Source organism: Pleurodeles waltl, chromosome 10, assembly GCF_031143425.1.
Source record: "Pleurodeles waltl isolate 20211129_DDA chromosome 10, aPleWal1.hap1.20221129, whole genome shotgun sequence".
Classification (NCBI taxonomy): domain Eukaryota; kingdom Metazoa; phylum Chordata; class Amphibia; order Caudata; family Salamandridae; genus Pleurodeles; species Pleurodeles waltl.
The window spans coordinates 301,684,964-301,710,221 of record NC_090449.1 but is presented as its reverse complement, the minus strand read 5'-3'; the positions used below and the strand labels follow the sequence as shown (position 1 = coordinate 301,710,221).

Below are 25,258 nucleotides of genomic sequence, written 5' to 3'. Positions count from 1 at the left end.
GTTCCAGTGGGTGCAGCATCTGGGAAATCTCTCAGAGATGGTCCAGATCTCGGAGGGAACTGCAAAAAACCTGCATTGGTGGCTTACGAACTGTGATTGTGTCAAAGGCAGACTCCTCTCCCTTCCCCAACGAGATCTGACAGAAGTGACAGATACATCACTCCTGGGATGAGGCAGCCATCTGGGAGAGGTGGAGATCAGAGGATTCTGGTCTCTGGCGGAATCTGAACTCCACTTCAACTTGCTAGAGCTCTGTGTGAACAAGCTACCATTTAAAGCATTTCTGCCCTCTGTCAAGAGGAAGTTAGTGCAAGTGTTCACAGACAACACCACCGCCAAGTGGTACTGCAACAAGCAAGGTGGGTTGGGGTTGTGGACTCTTTGTCAAGAGGTCCTGCCATGTCTCTGGACATAGCTGAAACAGCAGGGCATAACCCTGGTAGTTCAACACCTGGCAGTTTCTCTGTACTTCAGGGCAGATGAACTTAGCCGTCGATGCCTAGCAGATCACAAGTGTTGTCTCCATTAGTGGAGAGAGCCTTGGTTAGATTTGTTTGCATCCAAAGAGAATGCACAATGCCAGCATTATTGCATGTTGGAGTTTCCAAGGCGGCTATTGCTCAGAGACTATTTTCGTCTTGAGTGGAGTTCAGGCCTCTTGTACGCTTTTCTGCCCGTACCACTTCTGTCCAGAGTTCTCAAGAAAATCAGGAAAGACCGGGTCCAAGTCATTCTTGTGGCTCCAGACTGGGCACGGAGAATCTGGTATCCTGAGCTTCTGAGGATGAGCATCGATCCTCCGATCAGGCTGCCCCTTCAGGAAAATCTTATGTCGCAGCAGGGGAGGGCCCTCCACCCAAACCTGTCAACTCCCCATCTCCCTGTGCGGAGATTGAGCGGTGAGAGTTGATAGCTTTTGACCTTCCTCCTGATGTCTGTAACATTATTTTGGCAGCCACACATCTCTGCACCAAAATGGTATATGCCTGCCAATGGCAACATTTTAAGAAATATTGTAGAGAAAAGTCTTTCGACCCTCTTTTTGTTTCTCTTTCTGATATTCTTATTTTCATTGTTACCCTTGCCCTGCAGGGCTCGGCCCTGGGTACTCTTAAGGGTTATCTCCCTGCCGTGTCCACCTTCCCGCCGCTGCCTCACCAACCCTCGTTATTTAAGTCCCCTATTGTAAATAGGTTTCTCAAAGGTCTTGTAGATATGTTTCACCCTTCATCATGCCTCTGCAACCTGAACCTGGTTCTCACCTACATTATATGGGCTTCTTTCAAGCCACTGTACAATTGTCCCCTCCCCTCCCCTCCGGCTGCTTACCATCAAAACAGCCTTCTTAGAGGCAATAACTTCTGCCCGGAGGGTTAGTGAGCTGCAGGCTTTATAATCCAAGTTTCCCTATCTTACTGTATTTCCAGACAAGGTGGTGCTCCCAGCCTGGGCCTTTTTCCTCCCGAAAGTGGTGACCCCATTCCATTTGGGACTGTCTGTCACCCGCTCACCTTTTATGCTTCTCCGCATCCATCTAAAGGAGAGGAGCGACTCTACCATCTTAACCCAAAAGGAGTGTTGTTGTTCTACCTTGACCGCACAAAAGTGTTCCGGGTGACACCCAACTCTTCGTGGGCTATGTAGAAGCTAAAAAAGGTTAGGCAGTATAGAAGCAAACCATTTCTCACTGGGTCATTCTCTATATCAAAATCTGCTACGCCCTGGCTAAAAAGCACACCTCCTCAGGGCTTAAGGGCCCATTCCTGCAGAGGAAACGCTGCAACCACGGCGTTAGCTCCTGAAGTTCCAGTCCTGGACATCTGCCAGGCAGCAACATGGGCGTTCCTGCACACATTTGCCAACCATTACTGCCTGGACGGTCAGGTCCGTAGAGACGGGTATTTTGCCCATTCGGTCCTGCAGGACTTCTTAGTCTAGGTAAATCTGTCCACAACCCACTGCCAGGATGGTATGGTGTCTATTCAAATGGAAGGAATCTGCAGCTAGAAGTCACTGTCAGATGAACAAGTTACTTACCTACAGTAACACATTATCTGTTAGAGACAATATCCAGGTGCAGATTCCTTAAATACCCACCTCCCCGTGCAGACAGATTTCTAGGGCCAGGGGTACTCCTCATTTAGGGCCCTAGTTTGGACAGACACTTGTCAGTTCACTTAATGGCTCTGCGCTCCTGGAGTGGAAAGTCATGAAAAATAACAGATGTCCGCACACTTGGTTGACACCTATATAGGTGACTGCGACATCACTTCCTACAATGCCACGCAGAACAAAACAAAGCCACCCAATGGTGTTTAGGGGTACTGCTCATGAAAAAGTTTCCAGATCCAGTCTAACGCCTGGGAAACTCAAAGGTAAGGAATCTGCCGATAGATATTGTCTCTACCAGGTAATGCTTTACCAAAGGTAAGTAACTAATTCTTTAAAGATGTAGGATATGGTCTCCCTTGCCAAACTCATTCATCACACAAAAGGGTATCCTACAACCTGTACATACCAATTCAGATTAAGCACTAAAGCATGCTTCTCCAATAAGTCGCTTGGGAGCTACTGGTAGTTCTCAACCTATTGTAAGAAGCCCTCTTCTGTGTGCAGCCCAGCCTCCTAAATTATATGCTTTTTCTTGGTTGAATTAATATCTGTAAATCAAAAATGAAAAGTGTGTATTTAATTGGAAGTTTTTGCATTTTTGGAATTCATAAGCTGATGTTTAGAGAAAAATGGTTGATTTACCAAAATGTATTTAAAGCTGATATTTCAGTGATAAATCATGAGGTGATGGAAAAAGTATTAGTCATATTATGACCTTGATGCCTGGGCGCTGCAGCTGTGGCAGTTATGTATTATGTAGACATTCCAAATTTGCAAAGCCTTTTTTACATTACTGCTGGCAGCCCTCCTGATGCAACAAGGTGATTACTGCTGTAATCTTGCATTAAGTGGCCACTAAGGTAATTTCTCTGATTTGGTCACTATTAGAACACTAATGATAGTAGCTCAGGATAACGTTTGTTGAACAAAACTCGCTCTTATCACAGAAAAGGTTGGAGACCCCTGAACTAGACACTTCTAGTTTTTAATTAGACCCTCACCTTCTTTATTAGTGGCATGCTTCATCATCGTGTCTCATCCTGGTTCCCAAAGATCAGGATGGCCTCAACCATATTCCAGGGAGCACGCGTGGCATTTCCTCTACCGGGGTCTTAATCTTAATCTGAGTTAAAAATACCTGGAGTGCACCCAGTTGACCCTTTAATCGTGAGTGCCCCTGGTATAGAGAAACACAGTATGTTGGGTGTTTATGGGATATAATGTCCTTTCTCTGTCATTCATGGCATCATGTTTCAGCCTATATTTGTATAGCCTCTTGGAATGTGTGTCTATTTAACCTGTACTGATTAGAATTAAGTCTATATGTCTGGACATAAGACATACACCACATTACAAATATATGGCTACTCACCCAATTGTTTGAGTTATAGTTCCCATAATGGGTGAAACCAGCAAGACAAGGGGATATGATGATCTTGTCATATAACACAAAAGACATATTCCAGTTATTAGTGCCATAACACAGCACAGCCCATTAACATGCATGAATGCGCTGTAAAGCCCACTTAGGACATACATGCATTTCTTTAGTGGTCCGATCCATGCACAAAATTAACATAGCAAAAGGTGGGAAACTTCAGGAGTATATAGAAAAAGAAGCCTTCCTGACTTGTTAGACGAAGAAAAGCTCAATATCTTCATAGCAAAAGGGAAAGTGCTTGATATCAAGTGGCAGCCTCAAGAGTTCAAAATCACTAGGATCCCAGTGGCTTTCAACAAATATTTCTCTCCTAGTTTAAGGTGATTACTCACAGAGCTTTAATGGTATGGCCTGGACTAGATCAGTGATGCCTTTGACTAAGATTATGACAACATTGCTATCAAAGCCAAGAAAAGACCTCTATACCAGTGGTACCCAAACGTTTTAGAACCCCCAACTTACTTTGTAGACCGACAAACTTTTGTGACCCACCTACCGTCAATGGACATGAGGCAGGTGATTTTTAATATACCTAAAGCATCATGCGATAGCGTATTGTCATTTAAACACAGCACATTTTCAATTAAAATGCCCCCTAAATTTGCATAGCCATACAGTTTTACTGATAAAACTATATAACACATATGATAATGTGTGGAAATCAGGTTTCTGTGAATATTTATCATCTGTGCATTACCAAGCAACTTGTCTTGATTGCTTTGACCCTAAAATCTCCAGCACACTTCAGAATTACAGAATAATATGCTTCATTTTTATGTTTGTCACTGCTGAGTGCATATAGTTAATTTCAGTATTTACATTTTATTGTGTTGTAAAACATCACATCCTACAGCCTTTCCTTCACACCTCTGTACTCGAGCAAGAGTGTAACATAATTCACTTTAAAAAGAAAAGTAAACAGAAATCCCCATGTTAAAATAATAAAGCAGCCTGACATTTGACCTCTGTCTTTGAAGCCCTGGCAAATGTGAAAAGATAAACACAGAATTTAAAGGCATTTTTATTATTGCTTGGACTTTCCTGACCCACCACAAGTGCTTTGGCTACCCACAGCTTAGGAAACCCTACCCTCTACGAATGTAAGTTTGATAACAGCAATTCTAGTGTCTAGATTGCAAATGTTAATTCCTCCACTGGTGCACCCAGAACAAGCAGCAGTTGTAACCGGGCAGCAGGCAGGAGAAACACCAAGCAAGCTCTTCATCTTTTAAAAGTTGCCATAAGGGGAGGTAGGAAAACAATTTTGATATCATTAAATGCAGAGATAGTCTTGGATAAGGTCGACTGGAGATACCTGAAGGATGTACTCTAGGTGCTAGGGGTTAGAGTGTATATATTAGGATTGAGGTTCGCAAATTACAGTTGTCTCTTTGCTGGAACCCGAGTAAATAATCATTTGAAAAAGGGATCTGCTTACACAGGGGAATGCGACAGAAGTGTTGGCTGTCCCCTGTTCTGTTCTCCTTTTCCTAGAGCCACTAGCCCATAGAATGCAATCTAATTAGGCCACCAAGAAACTAGGAATATTCCCTCTCAAGTTTAAAGTATTAATGTTTGCGGACAGTGTCTGTAACCGATCCAGTCAGAGTATCTCAGAATTCTTGACGGAACTCTTCTGCCATTAGATCTCGCAGTTGAAGGTAAGCCCGAGCAAATCTGATGCGCTTCATCTCTTCCTGGGTGACACAGGAAACAATCACATAGTTATATTTATCCTATTTATATGGTCAGTTACCTAGCTGAGGATTGAACCAGCACCTACTTTGAGGGAGACTCGGGAGAGGAACTTGAATGCCCTACTGAGAGCAGTGAAAGCAGAACTGCTTATTTAGAAGAGCCATGTTTTACCCTTCCTGAGGCACAGGCAGCCCTGAAAATTATAGTCCTCCACAGAATATTGTATGTTTTCTAGGTGGTCCCTTTTCATTTCAGGCAGTCAGAAATGTGGAGGGTGTAGGATATCTGTGCATAAGATTTACGGAAGGGCAAAAAGCTAAGGTAAACGTTTCCCATGGAATTTTAAGTATTATGATGGGAGGGCTGGTAATACCCAGTTTACTGAGATACGATCTGGCTGTGTTTTTGCGTTATCACTTTGAATACAAAAGGAGAAAGACAAATCCTGGTGCATGATAGATCATACCTTAGTTGTGCATTTTAGGAAATCCTTCTTTTGCTGGACCTTATATGTTTCCTGGCTTTAGACCTCTGTGCAGTGTAACCAGTGGTAAATAGTCTGTGTTCTCCCTTTAAACATGGTCAAATTGGCAAATTCCCAACTGGTATTTAACTTACCTATAAATCCCTAGTATATGGTACAGGATGTGCCCAAGGCCTGGAAGTTAAATGCACTAGTAGACAGCAGCACCTTCTGTGTCATGCACTGCAGTGGAAGCACAAATATAGCTGCAGGCCCTCCAGTGTCAAAACTACAGCTCGACCTGTCAAAATAACCCCTCTTGTGAGGTCAAAACATCCCTTTCATATACCAGTAAATCACTCCTAAGAGGCTTTGTAGTCCACACCAAAGGGTGCATGGTATTTAAGAGGGGGTAATGTCCACCACACGTCGTTACAATAACTAGCACCCCAAAGCTATATTAAAATCCTAATACTGTCTCTTGAGAATGGGACTAGCTAGAAACAAAGTAGATAAACAACTATTTTGAATAGTTATTAAAACAATTAAACAGTGAAGTCAGATTATTATTGACTATTAGAGAAAATTATATTTTAGAAAGATAAATTTTTCCTGCCTAAAGTTCCTGCAGGATACATTTGCATTTGCTGTCCTATTTCTGCCAGGCCGTAATTAGCTTCCGAAAGTTGTGAAATCCTCCCCAGGAGCAAGCATTTGGCTGATCTGAATTGGCAGAGATGACTTTGCTCAATCTTAACAATTTTTTAGGATGAGGGCTTTGTGTCAAATCGTGCTTGAGTGTGATAACTGATTTGACAAGTCTGCTGGGTTTTACATTTGAAACCGGTGCACACTTGAAAGGAAGGGAAAAGGAACACCAAAAAGAATTCATGCGTATCCACTGTCAGGTTGTTGGTAAATCCCAGTTTTCTTCTTCCAGACATCTGTCTGTAAGTTTATTGTGAGTACAGCTGGACTTTAGAGTTAGATGTGGGAGGACCTTGGGATTATCAAAGTATAACTCCCCTCACAGACACCCCGACTCTCAGAATCCAGGTGTAGTGTGGCCAAAAACGTCTGCCATCTTCAAAATGGCTAAAGTAGCTAGGGGTGGTCCCAGTAGCTTTCACCCCATTGGTTAGGACGTCTCAGGAATCATTCCCACGCTCTAGCTCACAGGCATAAATACAGCACCTCCATGCAGCCCCTTCAGAACACTCCTTGACCTGAGGAAGAACAGAAGAGGCCTGAACCTGCTGTCTGTTACGTGAGAGGAACCCTGAGGGATTGGATCTGCTCCCTCTTGTAGCCAGGACAAAAAAGGGGACTCCAAGGATCAGTTGACTGACCTCTTGTGTGGTTACAGGGAGACAACAAGCTGCAAGTGGCCTTTTCTGCAGTTGCCCAGCTATCCAGTGGCAACTGAAAATAGACCTGGACTGGACCTTGTTGTTGGCCTCAGCCTCAGTCCCTGAAAGGCACTGAGAGCCTCGAGGTCCTGGAGAGCTTTAGAAATGTCCTCTGTGGTGGACTGGTACTCAAACAGCGGTAGTCAAAAGGTAATATCTTTGACCAGGACACATCCAATTGGCGTATTTGACACAGGCTCCATCACAGTCAGTGTCAGATTGCGCCTTGGACCAGGTGCTGGTCTACTACAACTGTTGACTATCATTTACTTGTAATGCTTCTTAGTGTTATTCCTACTTAACACTTTAAAAATTCACATCTCCGGTTCCCTTATTAGTTTTTTGTCATTTTGTTTATTACGTTTTACCTTGTTTTTCAAAGAAGGTTGAGGATTTTTATTGTTTTCCATTTGGACTTACTTACTGTTTTGGCACTGCATAAATAATTTACACTTTTCCCTAATTTAAGCCTGTTTTCTGTGTGGCGTAGCTACCAGGTGTTTAGCTCAGGTTAATTGTGACTTTGGGGGTTCAACCAGCCAACAGTTGTGATTATTCCTTGAGGACCCACCCAAGTTAATAATCCAATTTCTTACATGCTACCACTGTGGGAGAAAGGATTGAGGAGCTAATCTCTACATCTCACCTTTGACCATAGCCACCCTCAAAGTGTGGGATGTAATGGGAGCGAGGTTGGGACTACCATTGTCCCTTGGTCCATTCACATCACTATGCGAAAACCTGGACTGCACATCTAGGATGGATGGTGCCTCCTTCTGAGAGTGGAGGGTTGAGACAGCATAACTATGAGGGACCTGTTTGAAGGTTGCAAAGCAAACCATTTAAAATAAGGGCGGACTGGAAAAATAAAGAGATTTAAATACCTGCCAGTAGATAAAGACCATGATTGGTACACTAAATTCCTCTTATGTAACCTTTTGAATACTTGCCAGGAAGTCTATAGGTGGGCATATCAGAAGTAGAGTATATTACTTAAGATACACCTAAAGGACGATCAGTGGCAGGATATGTCAACAGAAATTACTAATTTTGCAACATCTATTCCCAAGCTCTATTCATTAAAACTACTAGCACCAAGAGATTCCTTTTGGAGTGAAAGTTTCACTGTACAATAAAACTTAAATAATGAAAACATAAATAATACATACATGTAGGGAAGACAAATCACTACTCTGTCCTTCATAGGTAACATTACACAGTGGAATAGGTCAGTAAAGTATACCAGTCACGAAGTGACAGATGGTGGCAGGAATGTGATGGAACAGGCACGCTCACACATTCTGTGGTCCTGCCCTGTTCTGAAGCATTTTTGGAATGAGGTACTAGTTGCCAGACACAACATAATAAGGAGGAATTTGGCAAGAACCTCAAAGGTAGTTTTATCAGGATGTCTTTCGGAAGGGATGCACCCATTCCATTCTAGAGTAAGAAAGTTAACATCACACTCACTGTTGACAGAAAAACATGCCATCCTTGGTAACCAGGGTGCATGAATTGTGCCTGCAAATTTTAAGTGGTTACAGAGAGTCTGGTGGTCATTAGGGATGGAGACGTTAATGGAGGATGAGAATCCCGAGTTCCTGAGATAGTGTATCTTTTTACAAGGCCTAACTTTCATTGTAGTGTACAAAGCTGGAATGCATGATAGGAATAGAAATGGACTTTCCTACCTGTTTTGCAGGGCTGACATGTACAATGGTGGAAAGAGGTTCCAGTTAGTCTGATCTGAGAGATGCCTCTGATAGGATAGGTCTATCTCCTGCATGGTAAACGGGCATGTACCCCTGCTCTGAGTGCCTAACTCCTTGTAAAATAGCATCCTGACTTTTTGTTTGGCCCTATAGTCCCTCTAGTCTGATAGATTCTTGTAAGCTCAGATTCTTCACCTTAGAATATCCCAGGTGCTAGACTGGATCCAGAGAATTTTTCCAGCAATGATTCCTGTGTGTTGCTAGGTGGTGCTGTGTGGCTTCCTGGCCGCCCAAGAAGTAACAGGAATGGCCATATGTAGAAACAATACGTGTGCTTTCATTTCAGTTCCTTTCTTTCTGTATCCTTCAACCCAGATCCTCAGTTCCTCTCCTAACTTTGCAGATGTTTAGACAACTACCTAAAACATTTTCAGACTGAGTGTATAGTAAACATGTCACCACAGAGAATAACAATTTATAAGCTGTGGTGCATCTGCAGGAAGCAGATGTCGGTCATGGACCCTCACAACATTTCTGTGGTGCATGGAACTGGTCACAAGTTGAAGGTGTGTGAGATGTGCCCTCATTCACTCACAGGTGACCCCGCTCTTGGTTACAGGTTTGATCCCATACGATGTCCTGCTCAAAATCGTTACGTAAGTTGATGTTGAAAACATGCCATAATGGTAAGAATTGTAAGTGAGATTCATCTCCCCCTTCCACTCTAAATTGAGCAGAAAGTCAAAGGATGGCACTCCAAGGGCCCCTCTCTTCCAGCATCTTCCAACTCTGGTCTGGTCCCAGTGTACCCAGAGTTTCCCCTGGCTGTTGTTGACCTTGCAGCAGGTTCAGACAATTAAGGAAGGCTTGATAAGCTCCTAGCCAGTTGCATCTTCCTCTTCCCGTGTATCAGGTGGCAGGCCCGGGGGCTACATTGGAACATCAGGTTAGAGTGGGCTCAAATTCAGGGCACCCTTGACAAACTTGATCCATATCTGACAGGTGCAGCTGAGGATCTGGAGTGTTGGCAGATGGATGTCAACCTAATGTGGCACGTCACTCTCCCTTTCCAAACCAGACTTCATGTTTGTGGCAGACACATTGCTGCTCTGGTCTTAGCTGAGCACTCAGCTCCGTTTCAGTCTGTTGGAGCTTCTTGTAAGCCGGTTAGCCATAAAAACCTTTATGCTGACCATCGAGGAGAGGCTGTTGCAGGTCCTCACTAACAACATGCCCACCATGTGGTACTGCAACAAACAGGGGTCCTGAATCCACTGCCACAAGTTGGTTGGGTCAGCCTCAGAACTTCCTAGCAACTGACCACCTGTCAGATCCCTACACCTCCATGTGTGAAGATTGAGCAACGACAGCTTAGCTCTCTAGATTTGCCACCCTGTAGTGGATGCCATCCTAGCAATTAGATGTCTTTCAACAAAATCAATTTATGCTGAACTTTGTGTGAAGTCTGTGACCTCGTGTGTGATCCATCATCTTGATCCTCTGCAGACTAAGTTTTCTTGTGTGTGTGTTTTTTTTGTTGCTAGCCAAAGAGGCACTACAGCACGCACAGTCAATGATTACATGTGGGCCATTTCAGCCTTCTTGTGTTTTACAGATCAACTTTCTCTTTTCAAATCACCTATTGTGATACATTTACATAAAGGCCCAACATGTTTCCTCCAAAACACTTGGGGCCTCATTAAGAATTTAACGGACGGAAAACTCTATCTGCCAAACTCCTGACAGGGTGGCAGCTGCCTATGCGGCAACCTCTCCGCCGGAGTTATTAAGGGTTCCCACCTAGGTCGGCAGGCGGAAACCCAAGTTTCCACCCGCTGGCCTGGAGAGAAACGGGCTACAGCATTGGTGGCAATGCTGTCCTCTGCAGGGTTCCCCAGCATCCTTGCAGTGTTCACCGCCTGCAAAGCAGACATTAAACATTGCGATGGTGCTGGGCAGGGTGGCCCCCTGCACTGCCCATGCCAAGTGTAGGGCCCCCCTGTGGCCCCCGCACCTGTTCTCTGCCATCCTTTTTATGGTGGTGTTACCACCATGAAAAGGATGGTGGAGAACTAGGTTGTAATCCGCAGGGCAGCACTGCTTGCAGTGCTGCCCTTGCAGATTAGGATCTCCGCCAGACAGTTAGGATCCAAGATCCTGGCGAAGCTGGCGGTTCCCTGGTGATCGGACAGCCAGGGTTGTTATGTGGCGGTTGAACTGCTACGACGAGACCGCCACACTCGTAATGAGGCCCAAAGTCATGCCGCAGTGGGACTTCAGTTTGATCCTTGCCATTTCCCTTTTGGACACACCATTTAAACCTATACATAGTTGCTCCTTAGGAATTCTAACAAGCAAAACGTTTTTTCTCATTATGATCACTTGCATGCAGTGGGAGTGAATTGCAGGGGCTTCGAGTTTAACGTTCCATCACCCCTTTCTTTACAGACAAATTGATACTAAGGGCTCAGGCTGCCTTCCTGCCAAAGTGCAATTACCTTTTCATGTGGCACACTCAATCAGCCTAATATCCTTTTTTTGCTCCTCCAAACGCTTTGAAAGAGAAGGAAAGGCTTTGTCAACTTGACCCTAAAGGAGCCTTTAGGCTTTTACAATTTTAAATCAAGGGACCACATCCTAGACAATCAACTCTTTGTGGGTTTTGCTGGGACCAGAAAAGGTAAAACAGTGAAAGCAAGGATGTGGATCTTCTTCTGCATAAAGGTATGACCAAGAAAGAACCTAAAAAGGTCCTGTGGACACATTCTGCCAATTCCAAGACTTCAACAACAGTTCTGGCAATGTGATTGTCCATCCTCGACATTGGCAAAGCTACAACTTAGGCATTAGTGCATAGGTTCACAAAGCACTCCTGCCTTGACAGTCAGGTCTAGTGAAAGGGCCATTTTGCTTGTTTGGTTCTGCAAGTATTTTTGGTTTAGTTCACTCTTGAGCCACTCCACATTTTGAGATGTACTCCTTTGGTCTCTATTTGAAAGTTGAGAAATCTTTGGTTAACAGTGTCTAGTAGAAGAACAAGTTTATCTTCAGTAATACTGTTTCTGATAGATCCTCTAATAGTTCTCCTCCCCACCCGTTCTGTGAAGTGGACAGGTGCACATCGTAAAAAGATCTTGAGTTAGATAACATCTCAGTGTCATTCACTGTTTGTTTAGGCTGATCTGTATATGAGGGCACAGAATAGAAGTAAATGTATAAGCCGTTACCAGAACACAGAACTGGTGTCTCTTTGCGGCTCTGCACTGTCACTTCTGGGGCAGTGAGAGGAAGCCACTGATCCACATGGTACTACATACCAGCATGAGGGAGAAATTGCACAAAGAATTCTCAGGACCCAGTACAGGGATTTTCTAAAGGTGATGAATCTGCAGATAAATATAGTATCCAACAGAAAGAGCATTGCCTGTTGTTTTCAACTTCAACTCGGTCAATTAGAGATAAGTAATTTGTAACTTTGCCATGTGCGCAGAGGAATAGGCCTGTCCCTGGTAATGCTAGGTACAGAGCCTATTTCTGTGATTAAAGTACGCTGGCACTGCTCCAACTTCTTTATCTGAGGTGTCAGTCTTTACAGTGAAGGGCTGACCATAGTCAGGAACCTTAAAAACAGGTGCATGGCATTGTACTGCTCTTTGGTCTTCACATGCCTTCTGACACTCCACAGTACAAATCACTTTTTAGGCTACTTCTTGGATGTCAAGGCTGTCTGTGGCCCAACTGTGGTCCCATTGTAGGCCACAAAGATCCTATAGTATAAAGTGAGTCCTACAAAAAGTCTCACTTGAGCCTTGATTGTGGGAACCTCCCACCTTAACACAGAGTTTATCTTAGGATCCAGCAAGCAAACCTTCCCACTGCCTACCTGATGGGTAAGGTAGACTACATAGGACTTTCTCACATGGCACTTGGATGTCTTGATGGTCAGTTTCTCTGTCTGTATGCTAATCAGCAGTTGTTCTAGCTGCCTCTAGTGAACCTCCCACAAATTTCTAGAAATTAATGTTGTCCAGGTATGTCAGGCAAATCTCTTCTAGCCCTGATAGAACATAGTTCATCAGGTCTTAAATATGGAAAGATCATTCTTAAGTCCAAAAGCTATGACCCTAAACCGGTAAAATCTCTGTGGTGTAGGAAATGCGTACTTTTCCTTGGCACTAGGTGCTAATGCAAACTGCCAATTGCTGCAGATCAGATGAAAGGTACTCAAGAAGCGAGCTGAACCCAAAGTGTCCAATTGGGTGTGCATCTGTCTTGGTCAACTTGTTGATGGCATGGTGGTGTATATAAACACACAGATCTGTTGATCCCTGTCTGTGTACCACCCCTACTGAACTGGTTGATGGACAGAAGGAATGTTTAAGCACTCCCAAGTTCAACATCTTAGTAACCTCTGCCTTGATGTATTCCAGGTCTCTGGAAGACAATAATCCTGTAAGCTTTACTCTTCACTGGCAAGATACCACCTGCATCTGTGTAATGCACACAGGTGTCAATCCTTGAATCTGAAAAAATAGATGGGAAAATTGTCCCAATACCTCTCTATACTCTTTGTTGTTCAGGTGACAGTTCAGGGGCAAGTGACATTCCTTCCACATAACTATCCTTTTTACCACTGTATATAATGTTGGAAAGTGGTTCTCTATTTTCCTCCTCCTCCTCTGTCATAGCCATAATGTGTACCCCAACTTCTTTCTGAAGGTATGGCTTAAGCCTGGTCACATATAACATCTTTTTCGCTCTGTTCCAACATCTGTGGCCACCAAGCAGTTTACATCAGGAACCGTAGTGTTGCTTTCTAGTCATACAACTCCTTCATCAGCTCTTGACTTGCCTGAAGATTACAAAAACTATAGAGCCCAACTCGATTGGATCATCCCTCCTGTCGACTTAAGTATAACTGAATCCTTTAGCTTTAAAGAACTGTCACCCACCAGAGGTACCACTTGGTGGCATGCTTCATCATAGACTACCTGACAGGAAGGTTCTTAAATTGATACAATCAAGTTGGGCTCTATAGTTTGTGTAAAGTTATGTGTCTGAGGATGGTTAGCCCATGCTCTACAGGACCTCTTCAGTCCCCTTAATTTGTTTTTAAGTGCCTGAAGATTAGCCTTCGCCTGAATCATTTGTTGCGTCATCGACTTTCTGAGGCTAATTATGTAGTCCACCACATCCTTTTGGGATAACTCTGAAGTTCCTTTCTCAAGTTTCTCTGACTAAGGTGTGTGGGCCAGGGACTGTGTGCTCAAGAAGACGGTCAAAGAGACTGAACTCAACTCACTCCTTTTCTGTGGAAACTCTTTGTAGACAAACAAGAGAAATCAAACAGTCCCACTTCCTCCTGACGTTCTTTGGATGTTACCATCATGCTAATACGGATCTTGTTAAACCTATCCACCAACCCATTAATTGGCTGGTGGTATGCCATCGAGAAGGGGTAGGTCACAACAGTTTCTTCCCACATCTCTCTCATGTTAGAGGAGATACATTTTGTTCCCCAGTCAAAAATCGTTGTCAGGAAATCCAGCCTTCGAAAAGATCCCTAAGTGTGCCCTAACAATTGCCATCACAGTTGTGCTGCTTAGGTACTGCCTCTGGATAGCTGGTGGCATGATTCACCACAATGGGGATCTACCTGCTGTTTGATAATAAGATAGGGTCAAATGGGCAGTCATTGTCAATGCCCACCCACTCGGATGGAACACCTACTTCTGGCAGTAGCACAAATGCAACTTGGTCTTACCTTTTGAACTACATGTTGATGAGCAAGTAAGACAGGTTGTACCAAACCTCTCTGCCTCTATTCATCCCTGTTCAGTAGAACTAAGAGTCCAACCCATTATTGGCCAATATAATGCATTCTAGCCACTCTCTTGCAGACCTGTAGCTTGGCTTCCTTCCAAAGTTCCACACATTTGTTGTGGAATTCCTCCTGAGTAGGCACTCCAACAGCTGACAAACCCTGAGCTCTGGCAGTGACATAGCCTCTACCACCTCATATGCTTTGGGAGTCTCCTCTTCCACTGGTGGAGGAGTGATGGATGCAACACCTATGCTTTCTCAGAGTCTGGTCTGATCCGTTCACTATTTTTCTATGGTTCTTGCAAATCTGGGATGGTCCCAGTCTCTTTTGGAGATTGATGTGCAGCCTGTGCTCTGACCAACACAGCAGACATGGTACAAGCCATTTAGGTTTCTGATCCTGGTAGAAACCCTGGGGCAATCAAATAACTGCCCAAGAGACATCCATCACCTTGCTTCTTTCTCTTTCACTCTACATCCACCATGAGTGACTTGCTGTTGTTTTCAACTTCAACTTGATCAATTAGATACTCCATACCCTCTCCACTGGCTACTGCACCTTTGCTATTGGCCCCAGGGAGAATCTCTTAGGGTTTGAGATGCTTCCTGTTAACTATAGTTCTGTAAGCACCTGTATCCCTCAGGATAGGAGCCTTCTTTTCCTTGTTGCTGGTTTCCAATACAATTCCCCTGGGATTTTGGATGCATGTGCTTAAGGGCACTTGGGTCCCAAATGTCCATTGCTTCTTGGTTGAGTGCCATGTGCCCTCTTAGATTCCCCTCACCCGTACTCATCAGACTCACTTTGAATGTGTGCAGTTGTACCTGATAATCTCTTTTGTAATGCTCCTTCTTGTGAGTGCCACCTATAACATGTACATTTTTGAGCTTGAAAGAACCTGCCTGTGTTCACTTTTGCTTGTGCTTCTGGCTTGGAGTCCAGTTCTCGTTTTGCCGGTTTCCTCAGTTGAGCCCTTTGAAGTTTCCTTGGCTCTTACCCTCTGGCTTACAACCAGTCTGTTGCGAGTTACTCCTTCCATTTGGCTTAACACTATTTGGCTCTCTGGTCTTTTACTTACCGAGTTAGCTAACCACTTGTCATCTAATGCTGCCAATTTCTTTGGATCCTTTTCTGACAAGTCAAACATGTTTTGACTAAGTGGTATAGAACACATCTTGTGCTTATCTGTCATCATTAACTGGTTAAATGCATTAAAAGCCTTGGCCTTCTTCCTTCCACTACGAATCCAAGTTTCAAATGGACCACCATTCACTCTTGTTCTATTTTAATTTCCGAACGTACTGAGCTGACTTTCCAAACCGTCTGATTAGAGTTTCCTTCATTTTTTCTTAATGTATCCTAGCTGCCACAGGCAGTTACCTGATAGGTGCTGTTTCTTCTTTGGGTAAATAACTCATTAAAGTTACTGAGTTAGCTACCTACATAATCGAAAGCATGCTCACTACTGCTGTTCTAAAAACTCACAAAGCATTCCAGAATAATACGGCCAAGCTCATTGTAGCTGTCTCTGCTGCCATCCTAAGCATTTACTTCTCTCACGCTGTCCTCTCTTTCTCCTAACATCTCCCCTTTTCACATTTTCTCCTGTTTCTTTTTCTTGCCTTTCTTTTTGCCTCTCACTCAGCTAATCTCAACTTCTCCATCTCACACGCTCTGGTCTTCTCTTCCTCAGCATTACCTTTCGGAGAGAGACACCTGCAAGTTCAGGGCTCAGTCTGACTTAACCACCCAAAGGAATGGCTCCTTAAGTAGGTGAAAGTGGATCCCTTGAAACCTAGGTGGGGGTGGGGTAGGGGCTATCTGTCTGGGGAGGGAGGAATGTCTTGAGGAAACCATAGAAATCAAATGTGTAGACACACTCGGGGTATGTCTGAGGAAAATTGTGCTTAGCAGCTAACAATTCCTGACACTACAGTACCCCCACCTTGGGCTTCTAACAGGGTAGCCACCCCAGAATCTATTACAGTTTCTTCCCTACTGCCTGCAGGCCACCAACTATGGTGATTGTGGTCATCTGCCACTGATATCCTGGGGTCCACCCTACTACAGGGAGTGCAGAATTATTAGGCAAATGAGTATTCTGACCACATCATCCTCTTTATGCATGTTGTCTTACTCCAAGCTGTATAGGCTCGAAAGCCTACTACCAATTAAGCATATTAGGTGATGTGCATCTCTGTAATGAGAAGGGGTGTGGTCTAATGACATCAACACCCTATATCAGGTGTGCATAATTATTAGGCAACTTCCTTTCCTTTGGCAAAATGGGTCAAAAGAAGGACTTGACAGGCTCCGAAAAGTCAAAAATAGTGAGATATCTTGCAGAGGGATGCAGCACTCTTAAAATTGCAAAGCTTCTGAAGCGTGATCATCGAACAATCAAGCGTTTCATTCAAAATAGTCAACAGGGTCGCAAGAAGCGTGTGGAAAAACCAAGGCGCAAAATAACTGCCCATGAACTGAGAAAAGTCAAGCGTGCAGCTGCCACGATGCCACTTGCCACCAGTTTGGCCATATTTCAGAGCTGCAACATCACTGGAGTGCCCAAAAGCACAAGGTGTGCAATACTCAGAGACATGGCCAAGGTAAGAAAGGCTGAAAGACGACCACCACTGAACAAGACACACAAGCTGAAACGTCAAGACTGGGCCAATAAATATCTCAAGACTGATTTTTCAAAGGTTTTATGGACTGATGAAATGAGAGTGAGTCTTGATGGGCCAGATGGATGGGCCCGTGGCTGGATTGGTAAAGGGCAGAGAGCTCCAGTCCGACTCAGACGCCAGCAAGGTGGAGGTGGAGTACTGGTTTGGGCTGGTATCATCAAAGATGAGCTTGTGGGGCCTTTTCGGGTTGAGGATGGAGTCAAGCTCAACTCCCAGTCCTACTACCAGTTCCTGGAAGACACCTTCTTCAAGCAGTGGTACAGGAAGAAGTCTGCATCCTTCAAGAAAAACATGATTTTCATGCAGGACAATGCTCCATCACACGCGTCCAAGTACTCCACAGCGTGGCTGGCAAGAAAGGGTATAAAAGAAGGAAATCTAATGACATGGCCTCCTTGTTCACCTGATCTGAACCCCATTGAGAACCTGTGGTCCATCATCAAATGTGAGATTTACAAGGAGGGAAAACAGTACACCTCTCTGAACAGTGTCTGGGAGGCTGTGGTTGCTGCTGCACGCAATGTTGATGGTGAACAGATCAAAACACTGACAGGATCCATGGATGGCAGGCTTTTGAGTGTCCTTGCAAAGAAAGGTGGCTATATTGGTCACTGATTTCTTTTTGTTTTGTTTTTGAATGTCAGAAATGTATATTTGTGAATGTTGAGATGTTATATTGGTTTCACTGGTAATAATAAATAATTGAAATGGGTATATATTTTTTTGTTGTTAAGTTGCCTAATAATTATGCACAGTAATAGTCACCTGCACACACAGATATCCCCCTAACATAGCTAAAACTAAAAACAAACTAAAAACTACTTCCAAAAATATTCAGCTTTGATATTAATGAGTTTTTTGGGTTCATTGAGAACATGGTTGTTGTTCAATAATAAAATTAATCCTCAAAAATACAACTTGCCTAATAATTCTGCACTCCCTGTATGGCTCTTAAAACTGGTCCTAGCATAACGCTTTTTGCATTTGGATTTCTCAGGAAAGAGAGGGCAAACAGTGAAAGGAGTCTCAAGGAGGTAGTGTGAGGAACATAAGCTCAATAATCAACCAGCGGAAAACACAAGGTATTGTCCAGCCTAGAGCTTTGTTTTGCTTTTCGTTTAAAGAAAGTGCTTTAATCTCACAAGAAAACTAAATATGCTACAGTTCAGTACCATTGCAGCTACAGTGTTGTACATATCTTCAGTATGGCGCTACACCTCCCATCCAGTGTTCTTTGTCCCAGTTATAGAAGATATCTAATGACTACAGTCCAGAGTATGCCGTGGGCAGAGGCATTGATTAGGCTCAGATGCAGATTACTTCATATATCCCACTGATCTAATGTGCAACTCACATTACCTTACCCCCGCACCCTCCCCCCCCCCCACACCTTGTGTTTACTTGACAAAAATGTCTTAAGTCCACGGGGCAGACTCGTGTGCATTCTGGTCCCTCATTCCAGTTGCAGACTAACCCTGCTTTAACCTGTAGGTTGGGATTGCAGTTCTAGTGGTGTGGCAAGTGTAGTTTGCATACCCAACCTCTCAGCTACATCTTTATTTCTTCGGGCTTCTGCAGTGACTTCAGGTTAAACCAGGGGCAGCTAGATGAAGTTGGACGGCAGGTAGGTAGAGTAACACTCTTGTTAAAGGAATGGTGGCCTACTTGGCTGGGTGCAGGCAGGTGCCCAGGAATGGCAGCTTTGGCCTCCCGGCTGAGTTATCTGCAGTGGTGTCTTCAGCAGTTGTGGCATCTAGGCCAACCAGAGCTTCTACTGCCAAGGGTCTCCTCTCCTCAACATTGGCATTACCAGTCTCAAGCTCACAGCGGATGGCCATTCACACAGTCATGCATATTCTTGCAAAATTGATGGTGCAGTTCACACTGTTACTGGTCATAGAGACCGGGAGACCCCTTTGCAGCATGGATCGCATTTAGTTTTGCACTCCGTAGTAGTGCTATTTCTCGTGGTGCCCCCTCTCCAGAAATGTACTGCGCTTCTTCTTGACATTCCCTCCTCCTACAGGGCCAGGCACAATTATTTTCTCTCTACAAATGCATGCTTCTAGGCACTTTAGGATGACCTTCAGTTCCTTCAGCAGAAAGTACAGACATGAAGTGATGTCCCTTCACCACTGGGAGTCTGGCTGGGAGGCACACACCAGCCCTGGTGACACAGTAGGTATTCAACAAGAAGAACGTGGAACTGGAAACAAGTGCAGTGGTTTAGATTCCACCTTTATACACATTGTCCTGACAGAGAATGTGGATCCACTGTCTTTAAGGCTTCAGAATTGGTTTGGGTTGGCTCTCTTTTAAGAATCCTTTTCTGGCATGTTCCCCTAACAGTCTTTGTGCAACTTGATGGCTCACACAAAAGGTAGCAATGGCACTGACTCCGAACAGTAGTTTAAAACATGGGCTTAATGACGTATGAGTCCTTAGTACCTGACTCATCAGCTTTCCTGAAGCAGCATTCAAAGACGGACAAAATGTCAGGCCCTGCTCAGCTGAAGTAGGCCCCACTGGCTCTAGTACTCGGATGCGGCCCTACTGGCTCTAGTACTCGGATGCATACCATACACAAAGTGCTACTACCTTACATGTGTTACACATTCACTACACATACTGTCGCGTAGGCTCTCATTATTCTAATGAGACTATTGGATTTCGAGTAGCAAGATCGTCCACAGTGTGGGAGACTGAGTCTGACCCACGGTGGATGACACTTGTCACTCCAAATCCGGGCTTTCCTCCGGCTAACTAGAAGTGCCTCACCTCTCCCAATTGGTAGAGACGATTGGGCAGCCGGGCGCATGACATATGGGTACTTCTCAGGGAAGTCGTGGTCACTCAGGTCACAACTGGTTCTCTCATTCACAGTGCGGTCTCATATATAAATGACAATAGAAGCAGTATAAGTTTTAAAAATTGGTTTAATAAAACAAGTGCATTTTGGATAGCAAAGGGTGAGCTGCAATAACCAGAACTACACAACACAGCAATATTAAAATAGTGATGATGAGAGTGAAGCATAGGAATAATGCTATCATAGTGCCACAAGGTTCAATGGACTATTCCCTATTTAAATCATATTGGGAGCACAGCATGTTGAGCTCTAATCCTGCCTTTCAGTTTCCCCGGGAGGACATCAACCCTCATACCTGAGTAAAGGCCTGTAATCTGCGTCAACATCTGCAACGGAGCATTCAGCATACAGTTGTGGTTCCCTGGCTGGAATCTCCCTCTTGACATGTACTAGGAATAGAAAGTGTTTTTATAACTAACACAACAGATATTCTAAGAAAATGTCCCAACGTAAGGATGTGTATTTTCTACGAACGTTGTAGACTAAACTTCTACCACGTTTACCGGCAATGTACCAGACTGTAGCCTTGACTGAAGCACAGGGCGTTCAAGAATGCATTGTTTGAGAACACAGTGCTGAACTAAGCTAAACAGTTTGATAGAAGAAATTAAAATAAGACTGTAAAACTGGTTATTGTAAAATAACAGTGCAAAGCTGAATAAAATATATCTGGGTCCAGGTGCACAGCGGCCTAGTGTATTAAACTAACGTGCATGGAGCTATTCTTAAAATGGCTACACAACACCCTCCCCTTATCGGTAGAAAGTGGTTCAAGCCAAAGCTAAAATATCTCAACCTAAGAAATACCTAAAACCCTACTCAATTTTGACAAGTTAAGAGGACACCCAAGCATACTACTTGCCAATTTAAAAAATGAGCATGCGGCTTAGAACCAAATTCAACGAAGAATGTCAATTTAGATTAGTTCTGAATCAAATGCGAGTCATGGAAAGCAAAAGATCTTCCACTTCGGAAGATAACAAAACTGGAAAGTCCGCGCCAAAAACGACCAAGGAGCAGGTGTGTTCCATAGCCCCAGTATCAACCAAGGCAGCATCCCGGGCAGTGCCCATTGACAAGTTGATGGCAACTTCCTCCAGGAAGGGTAGCTCGTAATCAGCTTCACGTAGCAAACGCAACCGCAGTGCGCATGTCTGGTAATGAACCCTCAACGCGGACATCAACAGATCAGCATCAATTGCTGGGGGGGCGTTGCTGTGAAAGACAAACTTCCAGTGCATGTTCAAAAAAGCACCAAAGGCACCGAAACACGGGCTGCACACAATCCAAAACCGGTCTGAATGACAAAGACCAGTCACACCCCAAATGTTCCAGGAGTGTTGCTCCAAATTGCTGCATCATACGTTCACGACACAGCTGCGCTGATGGAACGCCTTCATTTGTCCATGTTGCGGCGGGACAGCCATTGCGGAAAAACTACAGCAAAATGGCAGCTAATAAAGCCAAAGTTATTGGAAATCCTCCAAAAATACCACCAAAACTTGAGTGGATAGCTGAAGGTATCAAACCGAATATAGGGGAGAAGGGGAGAAGGTGTGAACAAAACCAATACCAACAGCTTTGAAAAAATGTGCTAATCCAGCCGTGCTGGACGCATTAAATATACGTCCCACGAGTTCACAAAAGTGTCTCGGAAAATTTGTATTTAACAGGGACTGTATTTCTGCCGACGACCTTGCCACTTGAAGTGCGAAGGTCTCGCTTGTAGATGTAAGGGCCACATGCTTCTGAAACAATAAAGCCTTGAGTCTACTCAACTTGTCAAAATTCACCTTTGAAGTAGCAATATGAGGCCAGATATCAGCTACCTCCCTTAATTTAGTGGGGGGAAACAGCACGTTCCCGCAGCATGTAACGACCTTAGAGACCGAAACAACGTAAACTATTCCGAGCTGCATGCCACAACAGTCTTCACTATTGAGAAGGAAGTAGCTGCCATTTGAAAGCACCTGGAACGTTGATCTAATCATGGGGACTGGAACTCCCTTCAGATAGCAAGCCAGGTTTGCAACCGAGGCGTAACACGCCCTATGCAAGGACAGCTGTTTACAAACCATTGAATGGCTGACTGAAGTTTTGCATTCACTACTGCTAAAAAAGACCTCTTTCATGCCTTTGAAGCATTTGTATGAGAAGGGAAGCTCCCACACCTCATGGATGTAACTATCTCCCAATTTTTCATATCTGCCTACTGGAATGTGTTTCAAACAGGAGGAGAATTGTAACTTTGAAATAGGCAGATTAATAACCCCGTGTATTAACCACTCTGCCAATGGTATTCTGCCACAGAGAAAGGCAACCTCTCTATTTTCTCCATGTTAAGCATGACATAAGTTGCTTCTTTCTTAGCCATTAGTTGTTGTTGCCGCGTTAGATTAAAGGAGAAAAATATTTCCCTGGCACTGACGTGCTGCCACGGAACGCAACTCGCCTTCAATGTTTGAAGTGTCCAACCCAACTGCATAATGGACCTGGTATGACTCTGCCCATGGTATAAAGAAGACCTATCAGATTGTATAATGTCTATAGCAGAAGATACAATGTTGTTTATCATATATATCCAGTCGGACAAGGTGTTAATCCCATTATCCACAACAGTTAATGCCTTTTTCAAATTTTCCTCGTCTATTTGCCTTAACCGGGCTGCAGCTTCTTGTTGGTATAGCTTCCATATTTCATTGTATACTGCATACAAGAAACGTTTCCTACGTGGTATTTTGGGGCGTGACAAGAAATCTTGTAAGTCAGTGGTGTTAGACAAGAGATTGAGGTGTGCTTTAACCGCAGCTAGTGAGGTTGATTTAAGCCACTGTTGGCACAATTTTCCTACACTATATGTTGTAATTATATCAGCATGTTCTGGTGATATATAGCGAGAGTCTGGCCTATTCGTCCTAAAACCCCCGGAGGAGGTGACAAAACGTTGATGACACCCGTTGGTTTCTATGGGCCACAGTAACCACCCGCCTGGACATGTCAGTGAAGCATTAAACGTACCATTCTGGACCCACTCATTGAGCTCATCTTTGGTTCCATTTGTGTACTTTTGCCAGTTGTCAAATTTTGCATGGGCAGGTATACTGGGCATGTTTCATTTTCTGATTGTTGCTAAGCCTGAACAACTTGTTTGTTGCACTGTTTCGTTTAAAAAGATAATTTGAACAGGGATGAGACATGCTCTAAACAATGTTTCCTTTCCCTTGGTCTGCCAATTTTTTGTTCCCCAAACACTTTTCAAATCAATATATTTGGACCAAAATTCATACCCTTCTATTGATAACCGGGAAACAAAGGATTCCGAATATTTAAATTTCGTATTGGTCAATAACATATGTATATCCTTAGTAGGAGTTACTTTAAAATAATGACTCAGCATTTGTTTGATGATGCCCAGAAAAATACGCAAACATTTCAGTATAAGTTTTAGAACTCTCTTGCGGTGGAGTTGGACAGTGTTCCTATTGCGTGTAATTAAATATCGTATGAAGTGGTGCCCATAATAATTATAGCAACACATATCACCATAATTTTCTTTGAATTGGTAAACATCTTCGTTTTCAAAGACAGTATAATATTGCAATTCTGTCATCATAGAATCAACTGTTTTCAAGTCGCAATCATCAGATACAATGCCTGGTATGACTATATCATTCAATGATAATTTGAACACATACGGTATTTGAATAATTTCCGTGGGACCATATATATCAAACATTACTTTGTTTCAAACAATCCCATCAGGAATTGGCACTGCGGAAATGTCCACAAAAGACAAGTCTCTTTGAATTTTATGTGATGAAAAATGTGGTTTCAAGACCTCCTCCAGCTGTTCAACCTCCGATCTTTCGGAAAGAAAATGACCATGTATTAACAAGAAAAATGTTATAACAAAACCAATCCAAAGTAGAAAGGCTAATACAGTCAAAGAAAGCCATACATAGTTCCATGGAAAAAATGAAGTATGTTTCTTTAAGCCAATGTATTAGCTTACGTGCACCTGACAGGTCAGCTGTCGAAGAGGCAAATGAGTCCTATAGACCGTCGTTGAAGTCGGCAAAATAACCAGAGGCAGTTCGTGCAAATAGCGTAGCTGTTGTCAATGGTGGAGTTGGTGTTTCCTGTGGTGTGGCACACTGTAGACAGCACCATCCATCTGGCTCGTAGTCGAGGTGACTTGATCAAATGTTTCTAAATTGTTTGTTGTTAGTGGAACCAATGCAAATTCATCATCCACCCTCCCCAAGCTCAAAGAGGTATCAGTGTTGGTATAAACAACTTGTAGCGGAACTTCTTCTCCAGTAGTGAGAGGGATTCGGGAACTACTGGATGTTCCTCTTGGTTGGCTGTGCAGAATCGGCCACATGGTGTAGTTTGACATTGTCAATTGAAACAAAACGATTTTCTTTGGTACCTGGCAACGATGGTAGAATAACAGTTCTGGTACCGTGTATCCCCAATACAGGGACTGGTGCTCGATAAGAAGGGCCAAATTCTTTTTTCACTGAAACTTTTTTACTTACAAGATCCCCAACTCTTGGAATCCAGCTGGTAGATGTTACAGGCACATCCTTAATTCCTGTGGAGGCAGCACTTTTAGAAGAGTTATCTTCATGTAACTGTTGTAATTCCTGTAAAACAGTGACACGTTCATTTATGTTAAAAGGTGTTTCTGCTGCCTCCACACCAGGACCATCAAGATCCGGAACAAACATTTGAGTTCCGAACAGGCACTCATATGAAGTACGACTCCCCAGGGACCTTCTAGGCAGGTTATTTAGTGCTCTCTGAACTCCATACAAGTGGGTAAGCCAACTACGACCCGTACCTAAGACTCTGGCTGTTAAGGATTGCTTTAAATCGCGGTTTAATCGATCCACTACACTATTTCCCTCGGGATGAAATGGAGACGAGTACTGCAGTTGGACCCCCAACGAAGCAATGGTGTCCCTGAATGCCCTTGAGGCAAAAGCAGGGCCCTGGTCCGAGTGAAACGCCGCAACTGCATATGTACCGATAAAGACT

The 25,258-nt window shown here is 43.8% G+C and overlaps 1 protein-coding gene across 2 annotated transcripts in view; it reads left to right on the top strand.

Moving 5' to 3' along the window:
• LOC138261488 (coronin-7-like) overlaps positions 1–25,258 on the top strand; it is a 1,075,977-nt gene that overhangs the window by 808,890 nt on the left and 241,829 nt on the right. The gene's annotated exons all lie outside the window — the stretch shown is intronic.